At 33.3% G+C, this 20,233-nt stretch overlaps 1 long non-coding RNA gene across 1 annotated transcript in view; it reads left to right on the top strand.

Moving 5' to 3' along the window:
- The first annotated feature begins 2,090 nt into the window (after window positions 1–2,090).
- The window catches only part of LOC129397815 (uncharacterized), a 37,802-nt gene continuing 19,659 nt past the window's right edge, over window positions 2,091–20,233 (top strand). Inside the window, exons 1-2 of the long non-coding RNA XR_008625431.2 lie at window positions 2,091–3,380; window positions 3,666–3,729. This is a non-coding gene — a long non-coding RNA (uncharacterized LOC129397815). The remainder of the gene's footprint in view (window positions 3,381–3,665; window positions 3,730–20,233) is intronic.

Here is a 20,233-nt window from a genome sequence, read left to right as displayed (position 1 = left end):
CTTTCTCTAAATTTTCTGAAATATTTCAGACTTTAATTTATAACTGTTTTCTTTTCTATTTCTTTCCCCTTCCTAGACTTTCTTTTATTCTGTTATGCTGTGAACTGTTTCATTTCTTAGACATTTTTACATGGCCACAAATTTTAGTTGGCATAGTACCAGTGACAAAATTATCTATATCTTGTATGCCATTTTTTTGTATAGCTATTTAATATCTACTGTATCTAACAGCTACCAAAGAAGAGGATGTATAAATAATATCAAAGACAGAAAAAACAAGATTTAATTTATCCTAAATCTAGTATTAAGATTTCTGGTTAAAACAATAAATTCATCTAGTTTTAGCCAAATCTCAGAATGACTCAGTTCATTAATTTCAGATACAACAGAAAACAAAATGCATTGCAAGTATAATGTAAAGGATGAAATCTTACTCATGACATGTTGAGGAAATTAAGATTATTGCATTTTAATGCTATAGTGAATTAATATACTTAATTTATTTTTATTATCTTAAAATTGCAAATTACGATTCTGATATTTTTAAAACTTCGTAAAAGTAAACAGGATTGATCTAAAATAGGTTATAATTAGTACTAAATTTTTAAGCATACTTATGTTTTAATTAATAATTTATAGAATAAACTAAATTTTTTCTTTTTGTAAATTATAATTGCATATAGGAAGAATTCATTTCCAGACTCATAATTTATTATAACAGTGTATCCTTAGAAGTTATATGATTTAATGTCTCTGCATGGTGTAAGCATCATTGTACATTTAGTTTTAAGCAATCAAAAAAGTAGGATTAGAATTAGACAATGTATTAATACATGCTGCATTCTATAAAAATCCAAAAAAAAAAAAAAAAGAAATTTGAAAGACAAACCAAAAACTTGAAACAGAAAATGACAAAATAGGTATCTTGCAGCTGATGGAGTTAGGCAATTGTGAAGCAAAAATAAAGTAGAATGTTGTACTAGAATAATAGTGGAGCATGTGTTAATTTGTTTGTAAGTAAAGTTAGTTTGTTTTTAAAAAAAATTTGTAGGTACATGCATGTTTTGATGCAGGCATATAATGCATAATTACCACTGGTAAATGGGGTACCCATCCCCTCAAATATTTATCCTTTGCATTGCAAACAATCCAATTATACCTTTAGTTATTTAAAAATGTACAATTATATTATTGAGTATTGTCACCTATTGCTATTGTGCTATCAAATACTAGACCTTACTCATTCATTCTATCTATTTTTTTGTACCCATTAACCATCCCCACCTCTCCCCCACCATCCTTCCCAGCCTGTGGTAACCACTCTTCTATTCTCTATGGGTTCAGTGTTTTGATTTTTAGATCCCACAAATAAGTGAGCACATGCTATGTTGTCTTTTTGTGCCTGACTTATTTTACTTAACATAATGATCTCCAGTTCCTTCTATATTGTTGCAAATTACTGAATCTCATTCTTTTTTATGGCTGAATAGTACTCCATTGTGTATAAGTACCATATATATTTTTTTATCCATTCATCTGTTGATGTACACTTATGTTGCTTCAAAATCTTGGCTATTGTGAATAGTGTTGCAATAAATATGGAAGTACAGATATCTCTTTGATATATTGATTTCCTTTCTCATAGGTATATATCCAGCAGTAGGATTACTGGATCACCTGGTAGCTCTTTAGTTTTTTGAGGAACCTCCAAACTGTTCTCCATAGTAGTTGTACTAATTTCTGTTGCCATCATATATGAGGGTTCTCTTTTTGACATATTCTCACCAATATTTGTCATTGCCTGTCTTTTGGATATAAGCCATTTTAACTGGAGTGAGGTGACATCTCATTGTAGTTTTGATTTGCATTTCTCTGATGATCAATGATGTGAAGTTGAGAACCTTTTCATAAGCCTGTTTGCCATTTGTATGTCTTCTTTTAAGAAATGTCTATTCAAATTGTTTGCCTATTTTTGAATTGGATTATTAGATTTTTTCCCTATAGATTTGTTTGAGCTCCTTATCTATTCCGGTTATTAATTCTGGTTATTAATTCCTTGTCAGATGGGTAGTTTGTAAATATTTTCTCCCATACTGTGGGTTGTTTTGTCACTTTGTTGATGGTTTCCTTTGCTGCGAAGAAGCTTTTCAGGTTGATGTGATCCCATTTGTCCATTTTTGCTGTGGATGCCTGTGCCTTTGGAGTATTGCTCAAGAAGTCTTTGCCCACTACAATGTCCTAGGGAGATTCCTCTAAGTTTTCTTGTAGTAGTTTCATAGTTTGAGGTCTTTAATTATGTAATTCACATTAATTTGATTTTTGTATATGGCAAGAGATAGGGGTCTAGTTTTATACTTCTGCATATTGATATCCAGTTTTTCCAACACTATTTGTCTTTTCTCCAGTGTATATTCCTGGCACCTTTGTCAAAAATGAATTCACTGTAGGTGTATGGATTTGTATTTGTGTACTCTATTCTGTTCTCTTGGTCAATGTGTCATTTTTTTTATGCCAATACCATGCTGTTTGGGTGACTACAGCTCTGGAGTATAATTTGAAGTCATGTAATGTGAGTCCTCCAGTTTTGTTTATTTTGCTTAGGGCAGTTGTAGCTATTCTGGGTCTTCTGCAGTTCCATATAAATTTTAAGGTAGTTATTTCTAATTTTTGTGAAGAATGTTATTGGCATTTTGGTAGGGATTGCATTGAATCTATAGATAGCTTTGGGTAGTATGGACTTTTTTTTTTTTTTTTTGAGACGGAGTCTTGCTCTCTTGCCCAGGCTGGAGTGCAGTGGTGCAATCTCGGCTCACTGCAAGCTCCGCCTCCCAGGTTCATACAATTCTCCTGCCTCAGCCTCCTGAGTAGCTGGAACTACAGGTGCCTGCCATTGCGCCCAGCTAATTTTTTTTTGTATTTTTAGTAGAGACGGGGTTTCACCATGGTCTCGATCTCCTGACCTCGGGATCTGCCTGCCTCGGCCTCCCAAAGTGCTGGGATTACAGGCCTGAGCCACTGCACCCAGCCTAGTATGGATTTTTAACAATATTGATACTTCCAATCCATGAACACAGAATATTATCCTTTTAAATTTTTTGTCACCAGTGTTTTATAGTTTTCTTTAGAGATCTTTCACTTCTTTGGTTAATTCCTAGGTATTTAATTTTAATTGTGGCTATTGTAAATGGGATTTCTTTTTTAGATTGTTCACTTTTGGCATATAGAAATGCTACTGAGTTATGTGTGTTGATTTTGTAACCTGCAACTTTACTGGACTTTATCAGTTCTAACAGGTTTTTTTTTTTTTTGTAGAGTCTTCAGGTTTTTCCAAATATAACATCATATCATCTGCAAACAAGGACAATCTGATTTCTTCCTTTGTAAGCAAAATCTTTATAACTATGAAATAGCAGATGAGGAAATCATTATGCTAATGCTACAATCCTGCTTCTGCTTTTGATAAACTATCAAACTAAATAAATATGTTTTTAATCTTTAGGTTAATGAAACTTTTTGGTCTATTTTCACTAAATAATATATTTTTGCTTTCATTAAGAAAAGGAAACTTTTCTTGCTTACTAGTTCATTAGCTAAATTTCTGCAAGTGATTTTTGAAAATAAAGAAAACATACCTGTTTCTAAATGACTTATTTATACTTTATCAGATGAACTTTGGAGAAGTTTCCTGTCTGTAAAAAGGAGTCTCCCATCAGCCTTTGCAGAGAATTTGTGAGTATTACAGATATTTTGGGCAAAGTTGTGGGTATATAGGAAACTATTAAGTTTATCATGTTTATTAATAATTTATGGTATTATTTACATTATATTCAGACATCTATGTTTTAAAAATCAAGTTGATCAAATGTTTGTTGACATGTTTTTACTTTCTTGGTGTTTTTTATTCTATTTTTCATGAAAGCCTATTTTTTTTCACATGTTAAGTTTGACCCCCTCATCATTTTACCAGCCAATGTTTCCTCAAGTTTTTCTCTGTATTTTAATGGATTTTTATCTGTTACATCCTTCTCAATGCAAAAGCCATTCCCTTCCTTGTAATAAAATTCAACCTATTGTTGGGTTTTATTACTTAACACTTTTTCTGCTAACTACAATCCAATTAATATCTTCCATCTCTACTAGATATCCTTTACCTTATTTATGTCCTTTCGCTCTTTGTAAAGCTTTTAGTGGAAAAACTAAATATGTACATAATAATATAATGAACTTCCATATACCTATTGCCTATTTTCAAAATTGTTAGTACATTGCTAATATTATTTACTAATAAAACACATCAGAATCTACTGGAACATAAGTGACCTCAACATAATTATAGGATACAAGATAAATATTTTAAAAATCAATTATATGTCTATATACTAACTATGAACAATTGCAAGGAATAATACCATTTACAATAGCATGTTAATCAAAATATTTGCAAGATCTGCACTCTTGATACAAAAAAATTTTTCATATTAGAGAAAACCTAAATGGGAAAAACAAGACTTTCTTCATAATTTGGAAGACTCAATATTGTTAAGATGTCAGTTCTACCCAAGTTGATCAATATATCCAACAATCCTAATTGCTTTTTGTAGAAATCGATATGCTGATTATAAAATGTCTATGGAAATACAAGCGACCTAATAACCAAAATACCAAATACCTAAAAATCAAACTTTGAAAAAGAAAAACAATGTTTTGTAGTTAAAACACTAGTCTATAAGTCCTAGAAACAAGAACTTATAATACTTGGTTTCTAATGTTGCTATAAAGCTATTTTAATCAAAACAGTGATATTGGCATAATAATCATAGGTTAGTAGAAAATAATAAAATCCAGAAATAGACCTGCACGCGTAAGGTAAATTGATTTTTGACAAAATTTCCAAGGCAGTTCCATAGGGAAATTAAAGTCTTTCAACAAATATTGCTGGAAAAAAAGTATTCATCCATACATATGATGGAAAAAAAATAAATTTAAAAATACGTACCTGAGAATATATGCAAACTTTAACCCCAACTGGGTAGTAATAGCCCTTTTAATAAGAATATTATAAATAATTGAGCTAAAAAGGGGAAATTCCATGACTTTGGGTTAGGCAAAGATTTCTTAGTGTAAAAAAGCATAATCACTAAAAGAAAACTATTGATAAACTCAATATCATAACAATTAAAATATTTTGCTCCTCAAAAGATTCTGTTTAAAAGTGAAGAGTTTAATCTGATAGAGTACTCTATATGCAAAAAAACCAAAACTAATAACTCATTAGTAAGAAAAAAGTTAAAAATGGACAAAATAAAAAAATAAATAGAAAATAAGTATGTGGAAAAATGTTCAGTATCATCAGGGAAATGAAAATGAAAACAAAGGTAATGCAAATTACCATACTACAATACCATATATACCCACAATCACTGTCTACAATGTGAAAGTACCTGGCAATAAAATTGTTGGCGAAGATATATGTACAATAAGCATACAATCCATGTGTCTATTTGAATATTCTAATTATTTCAATATTCTAATTATATAACTGTTTTAAGGACTTGGCAAATTTCAAGAAAATTCAGAGAAACAAGGAAATTTGGAAGGCAACAAATGAACAAAATAAGAAAATTAACAAGGAAATGGAAATAATTTTAAATATCAAACAAATTCTGGGGCTAAAGAATGAAATAAAAAACTCAGTGGGAGTATTAACAACCAAATTGATCAAGAAAAGAATCTGAACTAAGGAATAGGTTATTTTAAAATAATCAGAGGAGAAAAAAATGAATGAAGAAAGCTTACAGCATTTATGGGACAGTATCAAAAGAGCAAATTTTCAAGTCACAGGTGTTAAAGGGGTAAAAAGCTTATTTAAGGAAATAGTAGAAAACTTTCCAAACCTGGAGAAGCATATAAATATCCATGTAAAGGAAGATCTAAGGTCTAATCAGATCCAATTCAAATGGGACCGTATCGATATATGTTATAATCAAATAGTTAAAATTAGGAGAAAATAACATACAAGGAGGTACTAATACGACTAGCAACAGATTGCTCAGCAGAAAAGGCTATGAGAAAATAGGGTGATATCTAGTAGTTAAAATGTTGAAGAAAGTAAACTTGCAACCAAGAATATCATACCCAGCAAAGCTGTTCTTCAGAGACAAAGAAGAGGTAAAGATTTTCCCAAGCAAAAAGCAGAGGAATTTAATCACCACAAGACCTGTCTTGCTAAATGCTAAATGGAGTTCTTCAAGCTGAAAGAAAAAGATTAAAAGTATAACACTCACTGGTAAGTACACTATCAAATTATAATACTCTTGTACTGTAAGGGTGGTGTGTAAATCATTTATATCTTTAGTATAAATATTAAAAGACAAAACTTTAATAGCTACAATAATTTCTTGAGATATTCAATGTAAAAATATGGAAATCGAGACACTGAAAATTCAAAATGTTCAGAGAGGAGCGAAGTAAAAGTATAAAGTCTCTTCTTTGGTATTAAAGTTTTTATCAGATTAAAATAACCTGCTATAATTGTAAAAAATTTTTGTAAGCTTCATAGTAACCACAAAGTGAAAAATCTATTAGTAGATACACAGAAAAAAAAAGTAAGGAATCAAAGAATAGCACTAGAGAAAATTACTTAACCACAAAAGACAATAAGAGGAGAAATGGAAAACAAGAGCAAACTAAGCACAAAGTTCGTAGGAAGAAGGAAATAATAAAGGTGAGAAAAGAAAAAAATAAACACTAGAAAGTTAATATAATAAATCAATAAAACTAACAGGTTTTTGAAAAGATAAACCTTTAGCTAGACCAACAGAAAAAGAAGACTCAAATTCCAAAAATCCAAAAGGAGACATTAAAACTGATACAACAGGGGAAAAATCACAAGAGACCATTATGAACAATTTATATATCAACAAACTGAATAACCTAGAAGAAATGGGAAAATTCCTAGAGATATGCAACCTACCAAGATTAAATTGCAAAGAAATAGAAAATCTGAACAGACTAATAATGAGTAAGGATATTGAATCAATAATAACATGTCTCCCAACAAAGAAAAGAATGGGAACTGATGGTTTCACTGCTAAATTTTATTAAACATTTAAAGAAGAGCTAATATCAGTGCTGTTCAAATTGTTTCAAAAAATTGAAAAGGAGGAAATAATTCAAAACTGATTTTATGAGGCTAGCATTATACTGGTACCAAAGTCAGACAAGGACACTGTGAAAAAAGAGAACTGATAAACACAGATGCAGACATCCCCAACAAAATATGAACAAACTGAATTCAACAGCACATTAAAAAGATCATTCATTATGATCAAGTGAGATTCATCCTAGAAATGCAAGAACAGTTCAACATATCCATATCTATAAATGTGATACATCACATCAACAAAATGAAGGACAAAAAATAAACAATCCTTTCAACAGATGCAAAAAAAAGACTTGGACAAAATAGAATATACTTTCATGATAAGGAAAAACTCAACAAATTAGATATAGAAGGAATGTACCTCAACACAATAAAGACCACATGTGACAAACCCACAACTACGATACTTAATGTGAAAAAGTTAAAAGCTTTTCCTCTAAGATTCAAAACAAGTCACAGATGTTCGGTCTTGCCACTTCTATTCAACATAGTCTTAGAAGTCTGAGCCACAGCAATTAGACAAGAGAAAGAAATAAAAGCACTCAAATAGAATTGGATGAGGTAAAATTGTCTGTTTGCAACAACGTGATATTATATATTGAAAAACCTAAAGATTTCACCAGAAAAACCTGTTAGAATTACAATTTCAGTGAAGTTTCAGGATACAAAGTCAACATACAAAAGTAGGTAACATTTCTATACACCAATACTAACTATCTGATAAAAGGAAACAATCCTACTTGTAAGAGCTACAAAAAATACTTAGAAGTAAATTTAACCAAGAAGATAAAAGATCTCTACACTGAAAACTATAAAACATTGATTAAAAAAATTGAAGATGACACAAATGAAAAGAAAGATATCCCATGTTCATGCATTGGGTGAATAAATATCACAAAAATATTCATGCTACCCAAAGCAATAAACAAATTCAGGTAATCACTATCAAAATACCAAAAATATTTTTCCAGAGAAACAAAACAGCAATCTTAAAATTTTGAAATACAGAAGACCCCATATAGACAAAATGACCTTGAACAAAAAGAATAAACCTAGAGATAATCTACTACAAAGTTATAGTAGCCAAATTGGCATGATACACATATGGAACAACAGAGTCATTTATTGTTCAGAGATAAATCGATATATTTACAGCCACCTGAGTCTCAGTGAAAGTGCCAAGATACACAGTGGGGAAAGGACAGTTAATAAATGTTGGTGGGAAAACTGGATACCTGCATGCAGAAGAATGAAACTGGACCCGAAACTGTAAAACTACTAAAGAAAACACAGGAAAAGCTCCACAATATTGGTCTGGGCAGTGATTTTTTTTTTTTTTTTTTTTTTTTTTTTTTTTTTAGATAGGACCTCAAAAGCAAAAATAGACAAATGGACTGCAACAAACCAAAATGCTTCTGCACTTCAAAGGAAAGATACAACTCACAAATTGGAGAAAAAAAACGTTTGCCAATTATACACTAGAAAAGAAGTTAATATCCAGAATATACAAGGAACATACAACTCACAGATTGAGGAAAAACATTTGAAAAGTATTCTTTGGATAAGAGATTAATATCCAAAATATATAAGGAACTCATATCAGTAGGAAGAAAACAGATAACCCAATCAAAAGTGAGCAAAGGACCTGAAGAGCCATTCCCAAAAAGAGACATATATACAAATGACCAACAGATACATGAAAACATGATCAATATCATGAGTCACCAGGGAAGTCCAAATTAAAACCACGATGAGATATCACCTCTTATCTGCTAAAATGGCAATTATAAAAAAGATGAAAGATATGTGTTGGTGGACCCTTGCACAAGCTGTTGATGGGAACGTAAATTCATGTGGCCAATATGGAAAATAATATAAAGATTCCCAAAGAAATTAATACAAGTATTTTATAATCCAGAAATCCCACTACTGGATATATATCCAAAGGCAATGAAATCATTACGTTGAAGAGATGTCCACACCTCCCTATTCACTGCAGCATTATTTACAGTAGCCAAGATATGGAATCAAACTAAGTGTTCATCAATGGATGAATGGATAAAGAAAATGTCGTCTATATACATAATGAAATACTACTAGTCATAAAGAGAAGGAAATTCTGCCATTTGCAGCAAAATGGATGAACTTGGAGAATATCATGTTAAGTGAAATAAGCCAGGCACAGAAAGACAAATACTGCATGATGTCACTCATATGTGGAATCTACAAAAGTTGGTCTTAAAGAAATAGAGAGTATATCAGTGGTTATCGGGGGCTGTTGTGGTTGGGGAAGTAATGGTGAAAGGATACAAAATTTCTATTTGGAGGAATAAGTGACTATAGTTAATATCAATATATCTTATTTGTGAAAGAGATGTTCTCACCAGAAAAAAATAACTTTATGAAGTAAGTCATATGTTAATTAGCTGTATTTAGTCATTTCACAATGGGGCCTTGTGGGCTGTGGGTTGGACAAGCTTGATGTAATATATTTATCTAGCCAGGTATCTAAATATGTATCTTAAGGATGACTGCCTCAATTTCCAGCCCCTCAATTCTGTTTCTGCTCAGCTCTGCTGTAATTACCTCCTTTAAATCTGCTCACAGGCTGATTCAGAGAAACAATTTTCTGAGAATTGACTCAGAATTCATTAGGATTGAATAGATACTGAAAAGATATAAATAGTTAAAGTTGGATGTTACTTAATTTACTTGAGAATGAGTATTTTATGATTGCTTTATATAAGTAAAAGACTTTTTTGTTTCCTTAGCAGAAAACAGCCTCTTGAAATATCTTTTCTTTCTCAATTTCTCCTCTCTCTGCCCCACCCCTTCCCATCACCGTAAGACTTAAATCAGTCTGTAATCTGTCCTTCAGCTCTATGTGTTATATGATAAATGTGCTAATAACCTTGAATTCTTTCCAGTCCTCCTTGGCTTCAGATCATAGGAACCCTTCTTAGGAAAGAAAATGGACTTTCAAAGATTAGAATTACCACGTAACAGATAGACGGGAGCCAAAACCCACAAGCCTTGAGAAGAGATAAAAAATACTGATTTCTGTGATGTCTTCCACCTTCCAGTTTTACAAAGAGTTACTTCCCCTTCTCTGACAGTTACAGGTCAGCTGCTGCTCCTGGAAGCCAGCAGGTCTTCCTCCATCATACACAAGACAAATACATGCAAGGCAGTTTCTAACAGGTCAGCACTGTTTATAAGTTAACTCTAAATTGCTTCCCTGGCCCAGTTTTAAGCTCTGCATTCATACTTATCCCTCATTCTCTAAGTCTCTGACCTGAGATTATTTTTTTCTGGTTTGTGGGTCTAGGTGTCAACTCTTGTAATATTTACTGTTCCCCAGATTGAAGCATTTATCATCCTAGACTATAATTTCTCTTGCCTACTTTGATAGCCCCAGGGTTTCCCTAAATCAGCCTAATACGTGAAAGAAAGGAGCTATAAAGATGCTTTTATACATTACAGCAGAATAATTCCTGAATGAGACTCTACTCAATTACAGAAAAATTCAAACCCAACATCTTTTGCTGTTATACCATGTACTGTGAAGCAATACACGATATTTCTTGGTTAGACTGTGCTAAATGAAAGCTTGTGAAGAATATATGATTATGATCATTGCTCTAAAACACAATTTGAGAGACTAAATTTTGGGAAAAATTCCAACACCTTGAGCTTTCTACCTAATAAATAAGGAACTTAGACATAAACAGGAAATATTTCTTTACTTTTGGTTTCCTGTTTAAAACTTTTTGACTCCTTTTCTGTTGTTGAATTCACTGTATCAGAGAATGAATGGTCGTTTCTGACACCCCTGATGATTTACAGAAAAATGCTTCCTAACTTCTAGAATTTCAGTCTCAACCCAGTGCATTCATGTGCCTTACTACTTTCTTCACATATTCTATTATATGTCTCACAGGCATTTCAGGTTTGTTTTCCGAATCTGACCCCTAGACCTTTACCTAGTCCCCAAACCTTTTTTTCTGTCTTTTTTATCCAGGTATACCTATTGTCCCACTCACAGAATCTGAAAATTGTGCTGTCTTTACCATTGCCCTCACAAAAATTCTATCCCACTTCCAAAATGTATTTCAAAATCATCTACTTTTCCCAGTCTCCACTCTAATTCAAATCACTGTCACTTACATCCCGGACTGTGCAATAGCCTCTTTTGCCATTTTTCCCCTTCTATGTACTCTTGCCTCCCTCCGATCCATTATCCACATAGCAAGGGCAATCTTAAAATTTAATGATCTTCTCTGCTGGAAACTCTTCAGTAACTCCCTGTTGCATGTTGGATATGACCCACATCTTTAACATGGTCAGCAAAGCCTCACATAATCTGTCCCTTAACATTTCCATATTCATTTTATAATATGCTCCCAGGAGCTTGCCGCAATCCAGCATGTTGGTTTTCTTAGTTACTTTAAAGCACTCAAAACTTTCCTCCATTGTCCTTAGGCCATGCTGTTCCTCCGGCCTGGCACACACTTCCTTCACTGTCTTTACCAGTCTAAATTAAAATACCACTTCCTGACACATGTACATTTACATTTTTAAAAATTGTTTTGCCTGATAATTCTTGCTGGAGGATTTTCCCTGGCCAACAAAAGCTAGTCGGCCCATGTAAGAGGCAGGTCACAAGTCCTAAGGAATTAATGCTTCCTCTCCTCCCCATTTCAGGAACAGCCTCCAACCTATGACTGATGGGAGTGAGAGGCGACTACCCCAGCTCCCTCAGCTGGAACAAAGAGTATTGTACTTTATCTCTAAGTGTTCCTAGATGGACTGAGCCCCAGTTGCCCAAATGGTAACCTATTTAATAACATACCTTGAAAAGAGTTTCTTCTCTTCCCTTTTTTCATGTCTGCAATCTTTTATCAGTGCACCTCCCAAATAAGCTCCATGTATCTTCTTCTCTGTCTTGGATCAACTTCTAGAGGATTCAAGCATAAAGTACAAGGAATTTTGTTATGAAGGCAGAATCATTTATTTAACAAAGTCCTGTATACCTAAAAGCATTACTAGGAACTCATTCTGCATGCTCACTATGTACATTTTGATCCAAAAAGAATTGACAATTTAGAATTATGCAGTAGTGATGCCCATGTAATCTGCAATTATTCATGTATCTCTGTATGCAAATCCGTGTGTTTATGTGAGTTAAATATGTGACCATTTTAACTACGTTTGTAAACATATGTATGAGTTAAAGACTAATTATTGATGGATATATGTATCTGTACAAGTGTATGTTTGCATGAGTTATCTATATGGCTACTTTATCTGTGATTACTTACATGTTTGGATTTTTAAAAAATATTATTTTGATTGTCTCATGCTAGGAAAACAGGGTTTAAAAACCTGTTTAAATGCCCTTTAATAATATTCTACCTTGATAAAACAAATTAGATATAATATTGAACTATTGAGTACCAGGTAGCCAATCAACTGTTTTGATTACTTATAATACCAAATTTGTCTTCCTAAGTAATGGAAAACACTGGCTATAAGTAAGAATAGAGGCAGCAGCAGCAGAGGAAACACTTGAGTAGAAGATGCCAAAAGCTATCCCTATGAATGTTTGTGGTTGTTTGTATTCTCCACTGGCAGGCCAGGCTGGCCTTCAAAAATGCTCCTAGGTCAGCTTTCATTATGGCAAGGGAACTCCATGTCTCTAAAGCTCATCTTCTGAGGTTTGTTGACCTTGGAGAACTTGGGTGGGGTCATTTATAAATAAGTTAGTGATATAGACATAATTTATAGGTCATCTTTTAATATAAAGTTAACAGGTATAGTCCATGGCACGTTTCCACAAATGGTAAAAAATAGGTAAGCTTTTTGAGAGGAGGGAGAATCAACCCAGATAAGGAGTTAAAACTTAAAGAAACAAATTAAATAAAAGTCTATCTTGTTATATTAAAAGGTAAAGTAAAATACTGCCTATTTCTCTTTTTTCTTTTTTTTGAGAGGGAGTCCTGCTCTGTCGCCCAGACTGGAGTGCACTGGCGCGGTCTCGGCTCACTGCAATTTCTGCCTCCTGGGTTCAAGCAATTCTCTTGCCTCAGCCTCCCAAGTAGCTAGGACTACAGGCACTACAGGCGTCCCACCATGCCCAGCTAATTTTTTTGTGTGTTTTTAGCAGAGACGGAGTTTCACAGTGTTAGCCAGGATGGTCTCAATTTCCTGACCTCATGATCTGCCCGCCTCAGCCTCCCAAAGTGCTGGGATTACAGGCGTGAACCACCACGCCTACTGTCTATTTCTAACTAAATATCTACCATTAACGACTCACTACTTTAACTTTTAATCTAACAAGATAGACTTTTATTTAAATTGTTTCTTTAAATTTTAACTCCTTATGGGTTGACTCTCCCTCCTTTCAAAAAGCTTACCTATTGTCTCCTTACACTTAAGATTGAGTTTTAGGAAGCTTATTGTAGCAGGATGGTTGGGGAAGGAATTCTGGTACATATGCTATGCATTCTTGGTGACCTCCAGTCCTCTGTGCTGGTCCCTTGGTGATCTCCAGGACTACATGGTATACATGAATCCTGAGCTGAGATCTACCAATATGTGCCTCATCCAGCTGGTCTTTTGGACTGTCCTACCAGTACTGATGATGAAGATTATAATCCCTAAAATTTGTATCCACTGATGGCCTCCTTATGGATCCAAATGTTAATTGCCTCATTGATTTTTTTTAGCACTGTTATGTCCCAACACTAAACATGTGGGAATTCCCAGGCCTGGCACACTATGTGTAGGCTGTGAGGATCAGGGCTCTATCTCATGCCCATGCTTATAGGCACTGCCATCTGTCATTATTCTTCCATGCCATGCTGGACATGGTAGTGAAATGTAGCATCAGTTGGCTGTTCTTAATGTCTTCCTTAACTTCTCCAGGTTTTCTTTCATAGTGTTTGTCATCTTCCCCTCTAATTTTTTCTAGATCCTTTCTTGTATTATTCTCTAACACAAACTTCCCATATGAAACATCCTGTTTATACTATGCTCTGATTTATTGTCAAATCCTATACTTATATTCCCTGAGGGGATTCTAAACTATAAATATATTTGAGTTTAGAAACTCCCTTTTTTCCTCAGCAAAGATTGGTTTTCAAGAATAATTTCTAGCTATGATTCAAAGATCATTTGGGAAATCAAAATTTTAGCCTGGACTGTGTTTATTTTATTACAACAAAAACACAAATGCTCTTAAAGTAACAGATGTCTCTGACTAAGAGAAAGATCACATTCAAGAACAAAAAATAAAAAATAACATTACTATATTTCAAAAATAGTATTTGTATTATTTTAACAACAAATCATGCAAAGATTTACAACACTTCCATAGCCCTACCTAGATTTTGAAGGTTGCTCACTTTGGGATGAAACAGTGTTTCTAAAAATGTTTTTCTTGTTCCAACTCTCCTTTTTCTTGTCAGTTGACAATAATTTATGAAATCCTACACTCACAAATTACAAATAAGACTGGGGCATTTCCTTAGGTCATGGAGCACTTTAGTGGAAAAGCCAGAGATTTTCTTTTTTATTACTTAATGACTAAAAGCAACCCACCCCAAAATGAGAATCTACTAGGGAAATTTTGTAAGAAAAAATAGCAACCAAGAGTTTTTCCTAATCTTTAGAAAGCAATGGTTTGTTACAAGATTGACTATAAGTTTTGGTGCATGATGGATTTAGAAGTGTGAAACAGTTATTGCAAAATTGAAAGAATTGGCCTTATTGTTAACAATATATTCAACTGTTAAGAATCTTTAGAACATATTGCAGTAGCTATCTGGCTACCCACTAGAGAAAAAGGACAAGATATTAAAGGTTTGGAGGGCAAAAATAAAAACCTAAATAATTTAGAGTTTTATTCAACACATACCTTTTTAAATAAACCTCTGGAATGTGATTACATAAAAAAACTTACACAATTTCTTTAGAACATATTCATTTCCTTTGCCAAACTCGGTTATTTTTCCTTTTCCTAGTTAACCTTGCTCCTCCAACAGACAAGAAATATGGAAACAAAACAAATATGATCTTCTAGGTTAATCATAATTATGAAAAATACTTTTGATACTGATTTCCATTTTATATCCATAAGACCTCAGATTTTGAATTTCACTTCAAAACAAAGAAACTCAACAAGAATGGCTCTTTTCATTAAACAATGGAAGAGTATTATGTTTCTCATTTTTCAAATAATAAAAAGCTAGTAGTTATGAATAGCAGATCAGAGTCCTTTTAATTGTGTTAAAGAAAATGCTTTACTTTCTGCTTACATCAAAACTATAAAATTACTTCATCAAATCCAAATGCATATAACTCAACTATAACAGCTACTACATTATATTGCCCTTGTGTAATTTACGCCAAATATTTCTCAAATTATAGATTTTAATTTACCTCTTTAAATTAAATCTTACACCAAGAATATGCATCAAACATAAGATATTTGAGTAAATCCTGGTATTTGAATAAATTTAATTGGATTTTATTGATGGTATGGCCTGAGCTTGAAAAAGCCCCTAATATTTCTATTTCTAATGTATTCTCCTGATAATTTGTTTGAAGGTGTATCTATAAAAGATACACTTGTGTTACCTTAAATGGTTACAGGATAAGAGACTTGGTATGTTAGAGAAATAGAGGACTTCACTCTTAGGTTACTCTTTCTGGACAGAATGCAGGACAGTCAAATAGAAACTTTCTACAGTTAGCATTTTTATAACATAGGAAATCTTAGGTTGTCATGGAGGCATTTAGGTAAATTGATTTCCATGGGCATATGCAGAACTTTCGGGTAAAAAACAGAAATTAACATAAATTGTCCAATCATTCTAATGGTGCCTTTAGATCCATATTTAGGTAAATTACGTTTGTACAGCACCAAAGCAATCTTGTAACATCCTTTCTTTTCACATAAAACTGGGGCACACCAGGGGGGCCTAAATGGGAAGACAAATGGAAAGAAAAAATATAAATGCTTAAATGTTTAGGAGCACATCTTCTTAAATAACCTCCACTTGTCTACTGAAGTGCCTAAGCAGTAAATGCATAAAACTGATGATGTTTATGGTGGCCATGGCACGAGAGCATAAAAACACAACAGCAGGGAATGGGTGGTCCTGGGGGAGAGAGAGATTATGGCAAGTTAAGCAAGAGAAACCTTAGATCGAACTGCCTCAGGGAGCTGAGGAGCCACATCATAAAACCAATCTGAGCCCAAAATAAAATTGGAAGGAAAGTCTATCCTAAAACACTTAACATCTAAAACATATTCGAAAAACTGTTACTGAACCAAAACCAAAGCCCTTAGAAGTAAGGTTCAAGCAATAGGATGCAAATAGCCTACAACTAGGGGCAGGGATAGATCAGGTAAACATTCTTGAACAGGTACTACATTGTTTAATGTATGACAGTAAGAGCAAAGATAATATTGCTCATTAGTTCACTCATTCAGCAGGTATTTATTTACTGAGTTCCTGCTGCATACCTGGTAAATTCTAGGCCTTGAGAATATATTGGCAATCAAAAAAAAAAAAACATTGTCCTCATGGGGATTAAACTTTAGTTGTAAGGACAGAAAATAAACAACAAAAAGGGCAGAACATGCAGTGTGCTAAGTGGTGATAGGTGCTATGGAAGAAACGAAACACGTTGAGGATAAGAAGTACTGTGTGAAAGGAGTAAGATGCAATTTTAAATGGCATAGTCAAAGTTTTCACTGACCTGAAAAAGGTAAGCAAGTCATGCACATTTCTTTGGAAGAGAGGTCCAGACAGAAAGAATATTAGGAGTAAAATCCTGAGGCAAGAATATGTTTGGCTTGTTTCAGAAAGAACAAGAAGGCTAATATAATTGGAATGGCATAAAAGAGGTGGGAGATAAAATAGGGCTCAAGTGATACACAGTTTTGTAGACTTTTCTAAGAATGTTAACATATGCAAAAGAAGTTCTCCATGTCTTTCATTGTGAATGAGATGAGAGACTATTGGAAGATTTTAATAGATACTGAGATGATATTTTTTAGGGGACCACTCTGGCTGCTAGGCAAATAACAGATTATAGGGAGGCAAAAATAGAAATAGGGAATCTAGATAGGATGATATAGCAACAATCCAAGTAAGAGAAGATGACAGCAGGTGGTGATAAAGGAGGTGATGAGAAATTATCAGATACAAAAGCAGGGTTTCCTGACTTTGGCACTACTAAAATTTTGGGGTGAATCCTTATTTTTGTTGTGGAAACTTCCTTGTGAATTGTAGGATTTTTTTCATCTTTGTAAGTTATAATTTACTTTTAAATTATTGAGGTACATATTAGTTGTATATATTTATGGGGTATATAACATGTTTTGATATAGGCATGCAAAGCATAATAATCATATCATGGAAAATGTGTATCCGTTCCTTCAAGCATTTATCCTTTGTGATACAAAAAGTCCAAGTATACTCTTTATTTTTAAATATACAATTAAATTACTGACTACAGTGACCCTCTCATGCTAGCAAATACTAAGTCTTACTCATTTTTTTGATTTCCTTTTGTACGCATTAACCATTCATACCCCTCTCCTCCACTCCCACTACCCTTCCCAGCCTCTGGTAACCATCCTTCTACTCTCTATCTCCATGAGTTCTATTGTTTTCATTTTTAGACCCCACAAATAAGTGAGAAAATGGGATGTTTGTTGTTCTGTGTCTGGCTTATTTCACTTAGGATATTGACCTGCAGTTCCATCTATGTTGTTGCAAATGACTATTATTCTTTTTTTATGGCAGAATAGTACTCCATTGTATATATGTACCACATTTTTAAAATCCATTCATATGTTGATAAACACTTAGGTTACTTCAAAATTTTGGCTATTGTGAATAGTGCTGCAATAAATATGGGAGTACAGATACCTTTTTGATACACTGATGTCCTTTCTTTTGGGTGTATTGATCCAGCAGTGGGAGTGCTGGATCATATGGTAACCCTCTTATTAGTTTTTTGAGGAACCTCCAAATTGTTCTCCATAGTGGATGTACTAATTTACATTCCCACAAACTGTGTGTGAGGGTTACCTTTTCTTCATATCCTACTCAGCAGTTGTCATTGCCAATCTTTTGGATAAAATCCATTTTTACTGGGGTGACATGATATCTCATTGTAGTTTTGATTTGCATTTCTCTGATGATCAGTGATGTTGAGTAGCTTTTCATGCCTGTTTGTCATTTTTTATCTTCTTTTGAGAAATGTCTATTCAAATCTTTTGCCCATTTTAAAATCAGATTATTAGATTTTTTTCCTAGAGAGTTGTTTGAGCTCCTTATATATTCTGGTTATTAATTCCCTGTCAGGTGAGTAGTTTGCATATACTTTCTCCCATTCTTTAGGTTATCTTATTCCTTTGTTCATGATTTCCTTTGCTGTGAGGAAGCTTTTTAACTTGATGTGATCCCATTTATCCATCTTTGTATTGGTTGCCTGTGCCTGTGGGGTATTGCTCAAAAAGTCTTTTCCCACTACAATGACCTGGCAAGTTTCTCTAATGATTTCTTGTAGTAGTTTTATTGATTGAAGTCTTTGATTTAATTACTTTTATTTGATTTTTGTATATGGCGAGAGATAGCAGTTTAGTATCATTCTTCTGCATATGGATATCCATTTTTCCCAGCAACATATATTGAAGAGATTATCTTTTCCCTTTATGTTCTTAGCATTTTTGTTGAAAATGAGTTCACTGTAGGTATGTGGATTCATTTCTGGGTTCTCTATTCTGTTCCATTGGTTTATATGCCTGTTTTTATGCAAGGATCATGCTGTTTTGGTGACTATGGCTCTATAGTATAATTTGAAGCCAGGTAATGTGATTCCTCCAGTTCTGTTCTTTTTGTTCACAATAGCTGTGGCTATTCTGGGTCTTTTGTGGTTCCATGTAAATTTTAGAGTGCTCTTTTCTATTTCTATAAAGACTTTGTTTGGTATTTTGATAGAGATTGCATTAAATCTGTAGGTTGTTTTGGGGTAGTATGGACATTTTAACAATATTGATTCTTCCAATCCATAAACATGGAATGTCTTTCCACTTTTTGGCGTCCTCTCCAATTTCTTTCATAAGTGGTTTACAGTTTTCATTATAGAAATCCTTTACTTCTTTGGTCAAATTAATTCCTATGTATTTAATTTTATTTGTGGTTATTGTAAATGGGGTTACTTTTTATCTTATTTTCAGATTGTTCACTGTTGTCATATAGAAATGCTACTGATTTTTGTGTGTTGATTTTGTACCTTGCAACTTTGTTCAATTTGCTTATCAGTTCTAATAGTTTTTGTGTGTTTGTGTGGAGTCTAGGTTTTTCCAAATATAAGATCATATCATCTTCAAATAAGGATAATTTGACTTCTTCCTTTCCAATTTGGATGCCCTTTATTTCTTTCTCGCACGTCATTGCTCTAGCGACTATTTCCAGTACTATGCTGAATAATAGTGGTGAAAGTGGACATCCTTGTCACGTTCTAGATTGTACAGGAAAGGCTTTCAGTTTTTCTCCATTCAGTATATTAGCTGTGAGTCTGTTGTATAAGGCTTTATGTTGAGTTATATTTCTTCTATAACCAGTTTTTGAGGGTTTTAACATGAAGGGATGTTGAATGTTATCAAATGCTTTTCCAGCATCAGATGAAATGATTTTATGGTTTTTGTCCTTCATTCTGTTGATAGGATATATCACATTGATTGATTTGCATATATTTAACCATCCTTGCATCTCTAATAAATCTCACTTGGTCATACTAAATGATGTCTCTAATGTGTTGAATACAGTTCACTAGTATTTTGCTGAAGATTTTTACATCAATATTCATCAGAGTTATTGACCAGTAGTTTTTTTAATGCATCTTTGTCTGATTTTGAAATAAGGGTAATACTAACCTATAGAATGAGTTGGGAAGTATTCCCTCATCCTCTGTTTTTCAGAATGGATTGAGTGGGATCGGTATTAGTTGTTCCTTAAATGTTTGGTAGAATTCAGCAGAGAAGCCATC

Source organism: Pan paniscus, chromosome 4, assembly GCF_029289425.2.
Source record: "Pan paniscus chromosome 4, NHGRI_mPanPan1-v2.0_pri, whole genome shotgun sequence".
In the NCBI taxonomy this organism is placed as follows: Eukaryota; Metazoa; Chordata; class Mammalia; order Primates; family Hominidae; genus Pan; species Pan paniscus.
Note: the sequence above shows the minus strand (reverse complement) of the source record. Positions and strands in the feature narration are given on the sequence as shown.